We start from the raw sequence: 14,555 nt of genomic DNA on the forward strand, positions 1-14,555 counted from the left end.
CAGCATTAATATTTATAACTCACCACAAAGATGTGAGTTATTTCAGGGAACCCTTCATCTTAATCTGTACATAATTTGTGGTATTGTCTTGTTTACATGTAAATGAGCTGTAAAATGATACGTTGCACAAACTCTGCCACAGAAAAAAATACTACTTACTTCATTCTTGGTTTTAAATTAAATCAAAGGGAATATTTTTTATATATTTGAGTTTTAACACTTTAAAAGTACCAGTGGTTTTGTTTCGCTTACAGAGCAACATTCGCAGACTGCTAGTAATTTGTAGTCATGCTGCCTTGCAACAGTGAATATCTGTGTTGCTGACTCACTTTCACGGTAAAGCTAGTAAAGACCCAGGATGCTGCTCCAGGATTACAGTGCATATCACATCAACACTGTATCGACTTAAAGAGTAGGCTATATGTGTGAGGAGGGACGAGGTTTTAGAAGTCTTGAAATTGTAATGCAACTAATGCATGCAACTACACTATACTAGGATGTATGGTTCAGACTTAGGCAGAACAGAAACATGAGGGAAATATAGCAGGGGACCAATCCTGTAGGAATGGTATGGGAAGTTTAATTGGATATTCAATGCAAATTTGAAATCCTGCTTGGAATCCAGGATGATCATATAGCTGCCATAGCCTATGCTGTAATTTTTTTATTTTTTTTACCAAAAACATGAACGTTTGTTTTAAAGCACCATGTCGGCAGTTTTTGGTATTTTTGGCTATCCAAATGAATATGGCTTCCTCTCCAAGCTCAATTAGGTATTTAGTCAATATCGGTCTATCCCGAAATACTGCTTTGCAGCGTGGCCTCTGAGGTCCCTGCACCTGATCTTGAGAACCTCTTCCTTAAAAGAAATGGAGTGTCAAAACAACTGGATTACTAGGAAACACGCCTGTGGTTTCCGTCGATTAAATTCACTCAGTGTGTGTGTTTGCGCGCGCGTGCGTATATGTGCGTGTGTGTATTCTAGTGTGTATGTAAAAAGGCGCACAAAGCGATGCCGTGCAGCCAGTCCCATCAACACCTCACAGAAACGCAGATTTGAAAGCAACTTGTTGACGTCTCTGTGATCTTCCCCCGGAGCAGCGGGGATCGTGTCTCTCCCCAGGGCTGCTGAGGGCAGCACACCAAAGCTGCGCTTTAAAACGTCAGATGGAGCTATACGGACACCGCACTTTTGACACTTTTCAGAAATGTTTGCGGTTTATCTGTGCGAAAATATATTTTTGAAGCTGAATGTCATAAATTAGAGTCGCTCAAGTTTCCCCGGACAACTGAAATCATTTATGATTGTACTTAAACGCTCTCCTTTCAGATGAGATGTGAAGACTACCGAAGCTGTCCGATTCCCTCTGAATGTAACAGTCTACTATTTCGCTTGTTTGTACTGGACGTGCATAAATGAAGGACACCGATGCTGGGATTCCCTGTTTGCTTTTGTGCTCAGCATAATTCAAAAAGAAAGAAGACAACAATTCACCAAATAAAGAAAAAGCATGGTAAGTTTAATGATCTTTTCTCTTTAAAATAAGTACATCACCTTGTTTGTTACTTACACACCGATGTGCAGTGGCGCAGAAAAGAAGGCATTATTTGTTGTTTTAATAATAATAATCTTTTTATTTTCTAAAAGAGCTGGACTAATGTGACTAACACAGGTTCAAAATCTTAGAAAGATTAAAGATTTCTGCTGAAAATCCTGAACAAATCCCTTACACCAGAGATGAAACAGAGCATGATAAGGTCACTTGTGATCACCACTGGCACCATGTAAGTCCTACTAGGACTATTTTAGTGACACCAAAAGAGATTGAAATGTCCCAAAGTAGGAAATGAGGAGGACACACAGTATACTGTATGAGTCCCTAAGGGGAAGTAACAGCAGCCTCATGGGTTTAACCGTGTTATGAACTGCAAGGCATGAGGTAAAAAACAAGTACACGTACTGTATGAAACCGGCATGAAGCCCCAGTGTGCCAAAACTGATTTAAAGAGGGAGAATATTGCTGGAGGAGGCAGGAAATACATGGTAACGATAACAACACTACAGTTCTTGATTGTATATCAATAAAACATAACATTGCTGTCCTTAACATTTTTCTAATTACTATCAAAATAATTATAAAATGAGAGGGGACAAGATATTTCCCCCCTCAGGTTTATTTGTTTTTGTTGACCTGTGATATAACTGCTAAGGGTTAGGCTGTAGGCAGGTGAGGAGCTTATAGCGTGATAAAGCCTATTTAATTTCACTATAGGGTTTCAAATCCTGTATGATATGAGCTTAATACTGGTTGTCCAGGATGCTGACATTATTTTGCAGCCTCCAACCCTTCACAGTCGTGGCACATGCTGCTGAATTAATTATACAGATAAGGCTGGAGAGTGGGCTCTTTTCAAATTATAATAATATTCCTATTTGACTTGGCCGCTTGCAGACATAAATTACTAACATCTTCAGAATTTACCAGAACATCTTTGCCATTAGCAGCAGCTGGTGAGGAGGAGCAGTCCAACCAGTGTTTTCAAGTTGGGAAAATATACCTGTCCTCTGTGCTTTCAAGCTTTTCAGAAATCTTTGCTGTGCATGTTGCATTTTTCTTTTGCCTGAAGCTGATGTGAGAGATCCTCAGCAAAATGAAAGGGAATCACCATGGCGGTGCTCTGATGAAAAGTATACCTTTCAGTACACAATGTACCTCCATTTCATCTGGAGACTCTCACACACACTCAGAGATGAACACACACACGGCTCTCCAAATGCGCCTTAACAACCTTGGTGTGACAGAATATGTAATTTACGACCCATTAAACTCAACCCAATTCAAATCCTATTCATATCATGCAGTCCCCTTTCCCTACTTTATTATGACACTGTTTTACAATTGTGGGTAATTGGAAACAATTATGAAACTGAAAAATGATGATACTGTTGAATATATAATTTCCTTATACAATGATGAGGGAGTCCCCCCCGCCCCCCCAGCATGGGACATGAGAGATATCACAAAGAGGACTCATTTGTAGCTAATTATGCAAAGTATCAAATCATGGTTTAATAATGAATGCAGGAATAAATGCCTGATGGTTCCACGAGTGCTGCATGTGTATACGGAAGAACCGTTCCCTCTAATAACATCTTCAGAAAATATAGGGGCGGAAAATCCCAGTCCCATGAGATATACAGTATAGGGCCCGGCTAACTAACTCTATACTGCAAGAAAAGGAAAATTATAAAATAATGATGTCAGACTGTATATATCCATCAGGGGTATATTTGAAGGACCCATGTTCTTGTTTTTAAATTAGGTTCAAATACTAAAAAGTGAGTTGGAGAATTTTTTTTAATCATGTCTTGGAGCTAATGTTAGCTTTATGAGCTATCTAGCTACAGCTAATGCAATCTAGCAGAAGCAGTTGTCAATTCAGTTGAAAATAATGACGATCAGCTAGAATTGCAGAGCATATCGACTACTGTCTGTAATTAAGGACCAATTCTTTAAAGATAACTACACATTTTGAGTTGTAAATCTGCCAACTGGCCAATTCAAAATCAAAATATCCATCATAGATGCTCATGTTTAGAGGCTCCCAATGGGATGAATATGAGCATCTCCGCTGTAGCAGACATACCAAAGACTAGAACAGTACACTCTTCAATGTATTGCATGTTTCCTCAGGTCTGGCAATGCATGACAGACGTTTCAATCTGACTGGAGGTAATTCACTTGCAGGACTGTGTTGAAAAACTAGAACAAGAAGCAGATGTGTGCAGTTGACTTACAGCTTCATTCCACACTTTCAACATTTGTTACTACTCCTACCTCCAAAATGTCACTTTCTTCAGGAACGGCTACAAAACATAACAAAGCTAACACGCTAAACCACTTGAGTTAATTTAACAGTCTGTTCGCTACATTGTTTGTCCTGCACACTGATGTTTACAGTACTGTGCAGCATGTGAGTCGGCTGAAAGTAGCTGAGCAGATGGTGGGGCAGCGTCAGTGAAGAATACTTTACCATTCAGCTGTAAAACACTCTGCCTGAGTACATGTCTTTGTGGCAGCTCTTTGAAGTGGCAAAGGGTGCCATTCTCATGTGCCAAGGAAATGTCGATATGAGATTAGTGACCAAGTGATACTGGAAGTGCAATGAGGAAGATGAATTCTGACATTGTGCTCATTGCCTTGCTGCTGACTACTGTCAGACAAACTACATTCCCTACCTTCTGTGAGAAACTATTAGACAGTGTGACAGCATGTCAGTGCAGGATAACCTACAATTCCCACAACTGCTACAACTAAAAAGAAAGGTTTTAAAAGCAACAATACGGGGAAAATAGATACACTTGGCAAGCTGTAGACCAGGGGTGGGGAACCTTTTTCCTCTCAAGGGCCATTTCAATGTTTTCAACATCCTCCGAGGGCCGTACAAATTATTGACCTCTGCTTAAAAATACTAAAATCACAGCCCACTCATTTCACCTTTCTTTCATGCTGTGCAAAAAAAAGCAACCCCTTAATCCAGATATCTTACCATGACTCGCGCATGCACGTGCACGGTTGTGGCATGGCCACCCAAACAGAAAGATATGGACACAAGATGTGTGCAAATGTATTTAGACTCCTATCCATGTGAACATGATTTAAGTGGGGGGGACCTAACCTCCTCTAGGGGGGTCCGGGGTGCATGCTCCCCCGGGAAGATTTTTTTTTAAATGTTGAAGTTAAAAGCATCAATCTGGTACACTTTGAGAGCAACATTAGTAGATCTATGGATACATCTCAACACCCATACGAAACAGAACTGTAAGCAGATTTTCTTTATGGATATTTTACAAATCACTCCACTTTCAAACTGTATTCTTGTTTATTAATGTAAGGTAACAGCCTTGACAGGCCACTAGGTGTTGCTGTTGCGCAGCATGTTGTTGTTTTTTGTCCATTGTGGGACACCGTATTTCTCTTGTTGTTCTGGGTGCGGCCGCCATCTTGGCGCTAATGTTTATATTCACTCCGCAAAAGGTGAGCAGTGTTAATGGCGGCAAATAATTGTACACATTATAGTGTTAAAAACGTCCAAACATTCCATTTAATTAATGGGTTAATTTAAATGTTTATTTATAAACAGGAAGGAAGTGTTGCAGTTCTTAGGGTTTGCTGGATATTACAGGCGGTACGTTGGTGGCTACTCGAGCATCGCTGCTCCTTTATACCGCCTGACAACTGGTGACCCCAGGAAGAAAATAAGAGGAAGGAAGACAATTTTGGGTCTTGAGCTGCCCTTTTTGTGGACTACAGAGTGTGAAGAAGCCTTTCAGTCCCTGAAGCAAAAGTTGACGACTGCTCCAGTACTGGGTTACCCGGATTACAGCCTACCTTTTGTGCTTCAGACCGATGCGTCGGGACAGGGGCTTGGTGCTGTCTTGGTTCAAGCTTGGTGCTGTCTTGGTTCAAGTCCAGGATGGAGCTGAGAGAGTCATAGCCTATGCGAGCAGAGGCTTGAGCCCGGCCGAGTCGAGGTATCCTGCACACAAACTGGAGTTCCTTGCTCTGAAGTGGGCAGTGACAGACAAGTTTTACGACCATCTCTATGGGCGTCCATTCTCTGTCCAGACGGATAACAACCCCCTCAAATATGTGATGTCCTCTGCAAAGCTGGATGCTACCGGTCAGCGATGGGTGTCTCGGCTGTCTACATTCCACTTTGACATCCAGTATCGGAGGGGACAATGTAACGCAAATGCAGATGCCCTCTCCCGTATGTCAAACCAGGAGGTCACACAGGTCCTACAAACCTGTCCTCAGCGGGTGGGGATCAATGTGAGAGTGCATGGGGAGACACAGCCCACACTAGAACCAGGAGGGCCCCCTGATGAGAACACTGCCGCAGAGAACCCTGACTCACAAGACATTGGGCCGGGCATGTCAAGTGAGCCCTACAGGGAGGTGGGGACGGAATCCCTGCCTGCCATGACAAAACAGGAGATCCGTGTGGGGCAGAAGGAGGACTCTGTCATTGGCCCCATCTTGCACTACAAAAGTTTGAACCGGAAACCAAGCCACAGCGAGAGGGTCAGTGGTGGTGGGCAGGTGTGCCTTCTTTTAAAAGAGTGGAGGAGGTTAATGGTGAGGGATGGTATCATGTACCGCCACATCCAGGATGGCCAAAGGGGAGTAGTGGAGCAGCTAGTATTGCCAGAGAAACTGCATGTATACTAGTGCTGTAGCGACGCGTCGACGATGTCGACGCGTCGACTTCAAAATATCGTCGACGACATATTTCAGCGTCGACGCGTCGCCACCATAGACTGTATCGGTCTGTATTGGTCGTCACCCAAAGCAACAAGCAGTTCGCAATCGCACTTCTAACACAATGGAGACTGAAACCTCACAGGATTGCGCACGAAGCCCTCAAACGAAAACATCTCGCCCTAGGTCTTCAAAAGCATGGGAATATTTTAAAGTTAGTCCAAAACGCAAAGATATTTATATATTTATATCTCACTGAGACTGCTGCTTGACCGGAAGCAGCAGCTAGCTGTGGTGGCAACCATTAGCAGCTAGCATTTGCTCTCCGATTTTTACATAAAAATGGGATTATGGATTATAAATTCAATAATTTTTTTATACATAGACGTTAAAAACCTATGGATTAACCGATTCAGCCGCGTTTTTTCTCATTTTAATGCCATTGAACACGTATTTTGATCAGATTGACAGCTACGGCGGTGAGACGATCTCCCTAGAAGCTCTGTGAAGGTACGTGTTGTGATGACGGTATGTATTTGCTTCCCCTGTCGCGAGTCCGGATCACTCAGTGATGATACTATATACCTACATAATCTGTGGAGTGTCAGCTTTAATCGGATATCTTGTATGTGCAGCTACGATAAGTAATAAGGGTTATCTTGAGTTCTGTGCCAATGTCCGTTAGCATTTTTCGCTCAGGGGTCATTTAGATAGCATTTTAGTTTGCTTCTTATGAGATTTGTGTTTTGTTTTGTGTTGGTAAACATGGTTTGTATCGTCAGTTAGCTGAGATTATTTCCGTTAATCTGGTATAACACATTAATAGGTTCTTAAATATTAAGATCCCCTGAGACACAGTATCGTGAAAAAAAATGTGTTTACATTACTTTTTTTTACATTACGTTTTTTATGAATTGAACAACAGAAAAAGAATCGTTCGATTAGTCGACTAATCGATCAAATAATCGCCCGATTAATCGTTTTCAAAATAATCGTTTCCCCCCAGCACTAATGTATACAGCAGTAAAGACTACTCTCCATGATGATTCAGGGCATTTAGGATTCGAGAGGACGTTGCAAATGATAAGGGAGAGATTCTACTGGCCAAGAATGTTTCAAGAAATCAAGGCTTGGTGTGAGCAGTGTGAAAGGTGCTGTCTCCGGAAGACCCCTACTGCAGGCTCCAGGGCTCCCCTGGTCAGTATCCACAGCAGTGCCCCAATGGAGCTGGTGTGTGTGGACTTTCTGACTCTGGAGAAGTCCAAAGGTGGCATAGAAAATGTGCTTGTGGTTATAGACCACTTTTCCCGCTACGCCCAGGCCTACCCGACAAAAGACGAAAAGGTCTCTACAGTGGCTAAAACACTGTGGAAAAACTTCTTCTGCCGGTTTGGGTTCCCTGCGAAGCTGCATGCGGACCAAGGGGCGCAACTTTGAAAGTACAGTTGTGAAGGAGCTGTGTAAGTGCACTGGCATCACAAAGACTCATACGACCCCTTACCACCCACAAGGCAACGGGACCACCGAAAGGTTCAACCGGACCCTCATGAACATGCTGGGGACCTTGGAGCCACACTTGAAACCCCGCTGGCATGAGCATCTTGACGCAATGACACATGCCTATAACTGCACACAGCATGATTCAACGGGTTACACACCATACTACCTGATGTTTGGGAGACATCCTAGGCTCCCAGTGGACCTGATTTTTGGGCTTTCCACCGCAAGTGAGCCATGTGGATACAGTGATTATGTCCAAATTCTGTACGACAGTCTGTCACAGGCATATGCACAGGCTAATCAAACCTCTCGGCATGCTAAGGCTCAACAGAAAAAGCACTATGACAGAAAAGCAAAGGGTCAAGTCTTCATACCGGGGGATAGAGTCCTTGTCAAAGTATGTCATGTGGAGGGAAGGCAGAAATTGGGAGACAGATGGGAGGCACGTCCATACATTGTGGTGAAGAAACAACTCAACACACCTGTATATGTGATACGATTGGAGGACAGCGAGAGAGAGAGGGTGGTGCACCGCAACCTCCTCACACAGTGTATGTTCCTTCCAGTGGAACGAGTCAGTGAAGTGATGGGAGAAGAGGTTGAATCGGATGCAGCAGAGGACTGTGAGATCGATCATACAGAGGAAGTTGAGGAGAATGTGGGACCTGGGACACCAGTGGTACACGATGAGCCCAAACAAATGGAGGAAGTGGATGTGGATGAAGGACAAATGGATGAAGGAGATGAGGAAAGTACGACTGTGAGTGACACCAAATCACTTGACAAGGCTCCTAGGAGAAATCCACCATGAAATCGGTGTGCCCCGAAGAGACAGTCATGTGAGTCACAAGTCCTGAGTTCGGAAGAGGACCAGAGGAGGAGAGAAAGGGGATGGAAGTTGTGGCAAAGGGCCAAAGCAAGTAGAGAAGCAGGACAGGGGTGACACAATCAAGCCACAACATTCTGACTGTTAAAATGTATAACACGCACACATTTTATAAGACAATCATACATACAGAAAGGTTATTTGTTTCTCTTTAACTGTTTAAATTGTTTGTGCTACATGGCCTTTGTTGTATTTTGTTTGGCCTGATGGCTGGGACGCCATCAATTAAAGAAGGGGTAGATGTAAGGTAACAGCCTTGACAGGCCACTAGGTGTTGCTGTTGCGCAGCAAATTGTTGTTTTTTGTCCATTGTGGGACACCATTTTTCTCTTGTGCGGCCGCCATCTTGGCGCTAATGTTTATATTCACTCCGCAAAAGGTGAGCAGTGTTAATGGCGGCAAATAATTGTACACATTATTATGTTAAAAACGTCCAAACATTTCATTTAATTAATGGGTTAGTTTAAATGTTTATTTACCCGTTTGTGTATGTTTGGGAGTGAGATGTTTATGTTTTGTCTGTTCATTTGGTTATTGTATTGGTTAGCATGTAGCTAATGCGCTAATGTTTATATTTACTCCGCAAAAGGTGTGTCAGAAGAGCTGCCATTGTGAAGAATAAATCGCTACTCAGCATCTCCACCGCAATCCGATCTGCTGTGTCCTGTTTTCCACCCCTCTGCATAACATCCCATCACCAATAACAAACACTCTGTCCCCCCCCCTCCCAGTGAGCTGTGGTGTTCCACAAGGAAGCATATTAGGTCCGTTACTGTTCCTAATTTATGTAAATGACATGTCATCAGCATGTGACTGCAACTTGTTCCTGTTCGCGGATGACTCAGCCCTGCTGGTCTCTGACAGGAACAGGTTGCAGGTTGAAAAAACCCTCAGCTCCGAGCTCGGCAGAATCTGCACCTGGCTCGCCGATAATAAATTATCATTACACCTGGGTAAAACAGAGTCCATTCTCTTCGGTTCGAAACATAATCTCAGCAAATCCGACGACTTCTCAGTTGCAGTGGGCGACATTATTGTCACAAGTAAGAAGGAAATTACATACCTAGGATCTATTCTTGAGGCAAACCTCTCCTGTGACAAAATGGCATCCAATGTAATAAAAAAAGTCAATCAAAGAACTAGATTCCTATACCGGATCTCCTCTCTGGTAAACAAAAACACCCTGAAAACTCTGGCAGGAGCACTCATTCAAGGGTACTATGACTATGCTTGCACGTCATGGTACCATAGCACCTCCAAGGCGCTAAAAATAAAACTTCAAACATCGCAAAATAAACTGGTCAGACTACTGCTTGACCTTTCATCTAGAACCCACCTCACCTCTGCCCACTTTGACAACCTAGGATGGCTTAGAGTAGACGACAGAGTACAGCTACTTGCAATGGGCCTGGTCTACAAGATCCACTACACCTCTATGGTACCCATGTACATGTCAAAATTCTTCCCAAAGGTCAAGGAATACCATGATCATAACACCAGAGGGAGCTCCACAAATCATGTGAAACCCAGATTTGGCACAAAAAAGGGGGAATACACGTTTCGCAATTATGCCACATCAAGGTGGAACGCTCTTCCCACAACTGTAAAGGAAAGTAAAACTATACTTACCTTCAAAACCTCTCTTAAAGAGCACCTTCGGGGGAGAGCATTGCAAAACTGGCCCCGGTAATGGTACAAATCTCAACCTGTCGTTCAATGGACAGCTTCCCCCCCCCCATCTATGTATATACTCGCATTTTAGACTCTGTTACTAACTGTATATCTGTAGACTTGGTATGTCTTAAATGTCCGGTTAGGATGTATTAGAACGAAATCTAAAATGAAAATTGTAAACAAGCAATCTGTATGTAAAAAAACCACCTGTATGTAAATTGTAAATAAGCCATCTGTATGTCAAATATGTCTTATATGTCTTAAATGATATGATGAATTGGAAATGGGGGACCCTGATGTAAACAAGACGAAAGTCTTTCTCTGGTCTGCATCCCCTTAACAATTGTATGTTTTGAGCTGTACTGTACTGTACCCAATATACAAGCTGTTAATAAACTTTTCAATCAATCAATTAATCACACAACGCAGAGTCCCATGGTGTTCAGAGAACTGCGGTCAAGCCAGCCGTCTTTCACTTCTGCGTGGTCAAACCAGCCGCCCCTGTATTTCGAGTGCGCGATTAGTTACAGGTTTACGGTAATGCAATAAAAACAACCCTGGCTGGGAAGATTTCTAGTGCCCGGCCGTACACTTCTCCCGTTTCGTATGTGCAGTATTATATATTCGACCACTTTAAAGCTACAGAAAATCCCACCGAGGAACACTTCTGGTGAGGATTTCAAAGTAAAGGATGGCATGTGGTTCATTTATATTATTTGCGATTGAGGAACAGGGTAATTTATGAGAATAATGTTAGGACTTATTGCTTCATAAACTTGTTGCACAAATACTATGAACTACTTTTACTGTGTACTTTTTGAGAATGGCAAAATTCCCTCCAGAGAACAAGAATGAGCATTTTTGTCAACTTTAATGTGGGATAAAAAACATTTATTCCATAAGTAGTTTATGAAACTGCCATGTTTGTACTTAGTACTTCTAGTACTACTTGCAAAAATAATATGAACTACTTTTACTGTGTACTTTTGAGTAATTTGAGTTTCAAAGTCCTCTCCAGAGAACAAGAATGAGCATTTTTGTCAACTTTATTGTGGGATAAAAAACATTTCTTCCATAAGTAGTTTCTGAAACTGCCATGTTTGTACTTAGTACTTCTAGTACTACTTGCAAAAATAATATGAACTACTTTTACTGTGTACTTTTGAGTAATTTGAGTTTCAAAGTCCTCTTTAGAGAACAAGAATGAACATTTTTGTCAACTTTATTGTGGGATAAAAAACATTTCTTCCGTAAGTAGTTTCTGAAACTGCCATGTTTGTACTTAGTACTTCTAGTACTACCTCCAAAAATAATATGAACTACTTTTACTGTGTACTTTTGAGTAATTTGAGTTTCAAAGTCCTCTCCGAAGAACAAGAATGAGCATTTTTGTCAACTTTAATGTGGGATAAAAAACATTTCTTCCATAAGTAGTTTCTGAAACTGCCATGTTTGTACTTAGTACTTCTAGTACTACTTGCAAAAATAATATGAACTACTTTTACTGTGTACTTTTGAGTAATTTGAGTTTCAAAGTCCTCTCCAGAGAACAAGAATGAGCATTTTTGTCAACTTTATTGTGGGATAAAAACATTTCTTCCATAGACATATGACACTGCCATGTTCTTCTGCCCTAGTTGCAGAGAAAGCAATTCCAATTGCTTGCCCTGGCTTCTTGGAGTTGGTCCTGATTCATCCCCAGGCACTGCTCATGGAACCATCTTTCACAGGTGTCACACTGTATCTGTAAAATGAAATGAGTGACCATCAAATCTGATACATCTTGTCATCGGAAATGATGAAGTATTGAAGTGCAATAGAGAATAATTTTGACAAAATTAGATTAATGTCAACTTTATTACATGTATCTATAGTCTGTAGCATACTCACCTCAAACACCAGTTTAATATCTGAAAATAACTATATTATGTCTACATTTTCAGTTTTTCAAATAAAAATGTTTTTTAGGTAGTTATAGGTAGAAGATTTATAATTCTGGGAAAACCCCATGTTGCATCACTATAATGTAGTTACCTTTTGGTATTCTTAATTGGTCAGTTACTGTATGTATTGCATACGAGCTGCTTCTCCCTGCTTCCCATATTTTGATAGTGACTTACAGGATGTTGGTGTGTGAAAGAGGACAACAGCAGATAACACACACAAACCTCTTTCCAAGTGGTCCGTTTTACATTAGGAGTGTTGCCTCAAGGTATAACTTGGTTTCCAGGCCTGATCTGGTGGACATGTACGGTCAGTCTCCCAGCGGCGTAGAGTGAGGTGGAGGAACCGCGGGGTGCGCTAATTCAGTGCCCCATATTGCTATTTTCCAAGCTAATGTAGCCAAACATCGTTCATTTGGATGTGCCACCGACATTGCAACAAAGACATGCTTGAAAATGGCAAACTTTCCCCAGAAATGAATCTTTGTGGAATTGTGTGCAAAATAGGAAAAGCAGAGATTAAGTCTGAGTATGAGTCCATCATGACCATAGCATTTTACAGGGGAGGTAATGCTATTAACCATTCAGGAACATCAGGTGATGGTGAAGGAGTGAAATCAACCCAGTGATCCACCATACAGGATCTATGCGCTTACAATGGTTTGATGTATTTGAAGCGAATATATCTATATACTGTAGAGGAAACTTCTGTGTAGCATGCAGTGGAGTCACCGACTCAGGAAGGAGACACGGGAAGAGTCGGAGCTTTGATGTCAAACCACTGTGATTTATTTGGAGTTGGTACCAGAGTATTCACATCACAAATCCAAGAGTCAGAGGTTCTGACTCCACGGTAGAGTTGCCACGTCAATTCTGGAGAGCCTCTCTCTTGCCAGCCCATCTAACTGGTTTCGCAGAGAGTAAACAACATATTTGAGGAGATAGCCTAAACAGTGTGGGAACACAGAGCTACTTGCCTCGGACACTTATGACCTCGAAGATTTTACCTTGGAGTCCACAAATACAGAGAAGGAAGTGTCCCAGTGTACCCACAACACAGACCATCTGTATCCCAGTATTGACCGGTCACAGAATGGGAACAATAACATTGTTGGCTAAGCCGCCTGTGTCCTTAAAGAAGGTAAACAGACATCGAGGTTTGTCCTGTATGTTACTAATTGGCGTCTTATGATAATTATTTCCATAACATATACAATATATTCTTCTTCTTGTTCTGAGTTTGAATCTTTATGGTTTGTTGCACTTACTGTTAGTCGATTTGGATAGAAGCAATTAAATCAAGATATTGTCGGGATTGGAAATACCTAAAGAATGTACCACAGCCAAAGAGGTTTACCATCATAAGAGACAAAAGTTTCAAAAGCTATATGATAACCATGATGAGGAGGCAAGATAATCAGGAAGGAAAGAAAGACACCAACAACAAAAACAAAATACCTACTGAGAGTAAAACAGCTCAAACTCAGGTAGAGATTCCCCTCACAAAGCATCAGAGATGACTACATTCAAGTCTAGCTCTAATCCTAAAACACAGCTTGATCTATAGCGTTTAAACTATATAAACTGGAAAAATAAATATTTGCAAACCCAATCTCTGGTATGCTTCCCTTCTTTCATCAAATCCTCCTGTCACTCTTCATGCTGTTGTGTTTTGTATTTACACTTAATTAAAGCAATCCATGAAAATGAGACCGAATCAATGGTAATCCCATCGGATTTACAGGCAGGATGATTCACATGGGATTGGGCTCAGTGTGAGAAAGCAGAAAATAACATGCCGTCTCTCTCATTAACATCCTTTTATACACTATTTTAAGCGGAGTAGGAAATCCACTTCATTGTATTGACTTAGGAAAGGTTAATCATACTTTGTTTATATTGTGGATGCTTTTGAACTCAGATTGATGTATTTTTGTCTTGCTGAAATGTTTGTTGCATTACTCAGTTCCTTTACTTTCCCTTCTCTCTTTTTTTAACCTCCTGGCATTATCTCTGGGTTTTGTGTTTTTCCATATAATTAGCACTGAATCATAACATCGGGTTCTTCGGATGAAAGTTGTAATTATAGATCAAGACAATTTGTACTCACTGTGAGAATGACGGCATGTGTCTCATCGGGATCGATAAAGCTCGCCCTCCTCGCTCTCGCAGCGGCAGCAGCTCGGCCACTTAGGCCATTAGTGGTCATTATTCCAAGGTTGACTACTTGTTGAAAGATGTCTTTTTCCATTACTTGAAGCGAGAGTCTGTCATTTGTTGACGGAA

At 41.6% G+C, this 14,555-nt stretch overlaps 1 protein-coding gene across 1 annotated transcript in view; it reads left to right on the forward strand.

Moving 5' to 3' along the window:
- The first annotated feature begins 1,085 nt into the window (after nucleotides 1-1,085).
- Nucleotides 1,086-14,555, forward strand: part of htr1d (5-hydroxytryptamine (serotonin) receptor 1D, G protein-coupled) — a 34,749-nt gene continuing 21,279 nt past the window's right edge. The window contains exon 1 of the mRNA XM_034231687.1: nucleotides 1,086-1,514. The gene's annotated coding sequence lies outside the window, so the exon portion shown is untranslated. The remainder of the gene's footprint in view (nucleotides 1,515-14,555) is intronic.

Source organism: Gymnodraco acuticeps, unplaced genomic scaffold (genome assembly GCF_902827175.1).
Source record: "Gymnodraco acuticeps unplaced genomic scaffold, fGymAcu1.1, whole genome shotgun sequence".
NCBI lineage: Eukaryota > Metazoa > Chordata > Actinopteri > Perciformes > Bathydraconidae > Gymnodraco > Gymnodraco acuticeps.